The following is a 4,099-nucleotide window of genomic DNA, read 5'->3' as shown; positions in this document are numbered from 1 at the left end:
ACAGCTAATCTCGTCCGTGGCTACTTTTGGTACTCGAAACGTAAACAAACGGGCGCCATTGCTAAATGACGTCACGTCCGTCCTTATCCTTCGCATAGTAGCTTGCCTTACTAAGACGGATTTTCCCTGTGCTTAATTCATCGACTTGCATCTTAGCCATGTCTCTACCCTCGGCCTCGCCTTCTTCTGGAAAGTTGAGTACCAGGTTCCAGTATTGTTTAAATAAGCTCTGACCGTAAAGTAACTTTTACTTTTCGAGATATTTTATGTTTTTTGGCAGAGCTGTGCTGCTACCGGAACTCCATTTTATGGCGTCGCTGTTGTCTTGCATGCCTTATTTAGCTAGCCTCAACAGCTTTTCTGGCCTTTTTAACTAATCGATACTATTAGTTATTTAGTCTTCATAGCTAGGAACTTCATATATCGTGTTTTGACGCTCTTTTATTGGTCATCGCCTGACCCCATAAAAGATCGCTAGCCTAGCCCCTAGGCCAGAGTGCCTATCATCAGTGTTCATGCATGATATATTACAGTGATCCTAGGTTAAGTTATGAAGATAGTGGCATTATTTTATGATACTGTTTACTGTGATGCAAGTGTTTTCGCCTTCAGGGACCATATAGGGGATAGGTTTGATAGTGTGCCTTTCTAACCTAACCTAAATGTAGGACCCCTATATGCTCCCTTCACCCCTGCCTTAGGGCATTCCCTCTGTGTAGCCTTGCTCCCCCTACCACGTAAGGGGATCAAGCTCATACCAGAGTACTTATCGCTTCTCTGTCCTCCCTAAGGGAATAATCCCCCTTAGGGTTGCGTCCGAGAATGAGGAATGGCCTGCCCTTCCTCTATTGCTGAGGCTAGGTTACCTGACCTTCCCTGCAATTGCGATACGTCTTCCAACCTTCCTGGTTCAGGGTGTAACATCCCTGCTCTAGGTTAGGCTTGGGGGGAGCTAGTTCTGTGCCTTGCTTGAAACGGTACCCATGCACCGTTCTCAGCCAGGCTGCCTACCTTAGGCTAGGGAGCGTCCTCCCTTCCTTGGTGGCCGTTTTGGTACAGAACCTCCCCTATGGAAGACCCTTCTTCTTCTCCCCTCCCCACCTATCTCTTGTATGGCCTAGCCTATACTTAGGTTAGCCTATACCCATCTGTCCCCTGTCCTACAACTCCTCCTTAGGGTGGAGTGATAGGGCTACCTTGAGTCCCTGTGTGCAGTCCGCTCTGGTACATATACCCTTCATAGTGTCCTATGGGGTTAGCCACTGGATGCGTTTTGTCCGCAGGGGTGTTCCCTAGCCCTCCCTTAGGCTACACTGGCTCCCGGCCGCCTGCGGCCCCCTGCCACTGGGTGATAGGGCTAGCCCCTATCATGGGTACACCCATTCAGGTGGGATGCCTTGGGGTTCGTGTCCGTACTCCTACATCCCTCCTTCTGTCTCTTTCACTGTCCTGGTGCCGGTCCCTTGCCGCCTCTACTGTCGGCGATACTGACCTCCCTCCTTGGTGACACCTTCCTTGCCCCCCGTGGCCGACAGCCCTCCGTGTGCCGGAGGGCGGCCGCCTCCCATCGGCGTACAGCCGATGGCCTACCCTCATACCTCCTAGCTTCGGTCGTCCGTCCATCGGACCGGCCCCCGGCGTACCGGCATCCATTGCCGGCGGTCTGGTTCTGCTATAGCTCACCCTTGTCCCTGTCACCAAGCCGGCAACCTTCGGCTGCCGGAGCCGCCAGCGTACCGCCGTTGTACCGGAGGCCGCCATCCTGGCATTACTCTTGACTTCTCTATTTGTCTTCCTTAATGCCAGAAACTCTGCTGGAGCGGCCTCCGGCGTGCCGCCGGTCTGCCGGCACATTCCGGGGGCGCCAAGAGACTTGCACCCCTTCTCCTAGCTATCAACACATGCTGATAGCCCTACCTTGCAACCAGATGGTTTGACTACATAAATAGATAGGTATTGTCTTACCGTTCTATTAGTAGCTGTGCTGTCTTCTTGCATATCACAATTTTCCAGCATGCTGTGTGTATCTTAGCACGGCTGGTTGCCGGAAACTGTTACCCTATGGGGTTTTCTACATCCCCAATTCAATGGTCTGAGTGGTCTCAGTCCCAGTTTTATATCCTTGGCAATTCCTTCTAGAATTCCCTTTGCCTCCCTGGCAATCTATGAAGAATTCTACCCTGTGTCCTCGGTCACAAACAAATTGCCTTTGGATAAGGTTACGGTAACCAGCCGGGCGGGTTACACGGAGTATGTGTCTATCTACTTCATTTCCCGCTCCACTCTCAAACATCACAATGTTTATATCATTTAAGATTAAGTTAAAAATTAACCCTTTAATATTTAACTTTAGAATATAAGTCAATAATATGACTTCCCCATACTCATGTTCTCTTTCTCTTACAGGAGGATTACGTGAAATGCGACCACGGCTTCTGTGGAGTGAAGCGCCCGCACTTCTACGGGCACACGGCGTGTAGGACCCACGCCCCTTGCGCCAACAAGAAAGGCGATCTGAAGTTTTGGGACCCGCAGAACTGTACAGTCTGCAAGGACCGCCTGGTCGAGGCGTTCAACAATCCTCCCTCAGCGGAGGTTAGGGACGCTTCTCGAGAGAAGCTATGCAAGTGGCTGCGTGGCTTCCAAAAGAACGCCACCGGACCATACCTTGCCACCAAAGACTTGAGGGCCTTGCTTTTCCCGAAGGCATCCCCAGACTCTGTGGTCCCCAAGGATCAGATCCCCACCGTTATCTCATGGCCCAGTCCATGCACGAGTGCCGTTTGGATGCCGACAACGCGGAACGTATGTCGGAAGTGTCGGAGAACACGGAGAGGAACCTCATGGGCGACGAATTGGACTATGAGGAAGACCAGGTGGAATACACTGAGTCGGAGCAGGAGGTCGCTCCACCTTCCACCCCCACACCGACTCCTACACTGACGGACGTATCACTCCCGTCTACCTCCGCTACCCCGGATCCCACCCCATCCAGCGCCCAGGAGATGTTCCGAATGCTCGAGGCTCTTATGGACAAGAAACTCCGTGAGACACACGAGTACATCAGGTCCAACATGGGAAGTTCAAAGCAGCCGAAAAGGATTTCGGTTAAGGACCTCCTGGCATGCCCAGATACCAACCCCTGGAGGTATGCCGAGCACATGCCAATTACATCAGGCAAGATCTTCATCAGTGAGAAGATCGGCTCGATTGTACTGGAAGAAGTGGAATTCTTCCCGAACTTTGAGGCTTATCCGGACTGTTACGTCCGACTTCGATCCGAACATACCTCTAAAGAAGAGACCGAACCGAAGGAGGTGATTGTGTTCGATCTCGCGAAGGGCCAGGCTATGCTGGCCAATACAGTAAAAAGTAGGGGCTTTACCTGCTCCAAACTTCCGGCGCTTAGCAAGAAGCACCCTACCTACGTCGCCCCAGACGATGCGACCCTCCCCTTCTTGGAAAAGGCCTTCGCTGCGGTACATAAGGCAGTGGAAGAAGGAAAATCTTGCCCTGCACTGGAGGAGTGCAGACCCTTCTCCCTGACTACTCCCCCCGATGTTCGACACTGGAAAGATGTCCAGTATACATTCGTGGTAGGAAAACTAGAACCTGACGTCGCTGGCCGTCAGTTTAACGAAGACCTCCCGAAACTTAATGACCATCTCCTTCGTCGGGAACATGACACGAAGGAAAGGCTCGCCGCATCCATGTCCCTCCAGGTACAGCTCGACGTCATGGCCGGTGACACTAGGGTCCCTGACTACTACATGGTTCTCGCCAAAACACATTTGGCGACCGTAGTAAAAGACCTATACAGCTTCACGAAGGCTCGTAGAGCCTGTCGTGAATTCGTGTTCTCCAGTGCCACAGTGAGACACGAACCTCGGAGGCTGATTTCCTCCAACATCTGGGGTAAGCACCTCTTTCCCTCCTCCCTTGTGAAAGAGATCACCGACAAGGCCGCCACGGAGAACAGGAACCTTCTCCACAATTGGGGCATGTCGAAGAAAAGGAAATCTTCTCAGGACGACGGCCCTCAGCCTAAGAGGAAATCCACCAAGCCGAAACCCCAGCAACGTCAACAGAGACGGCAGTT

This window comes from Palaemon carinicauda, chromosome 28 (assembly GCF_036898095.1).
Source record: "Palaemon carinicauda isolate YSFRI2023 chromosome 28, ASM3689809v2, whole genome shotgun sequence".
NCBI lineage: Eukaryota > Metazoa > Arthropoda > Malacostraca > Decapoda > Palaemonidae > Palaemon > Palaemon carinicauda.
Note: the sequence above shows the minus strand (reverse complement) of the source record.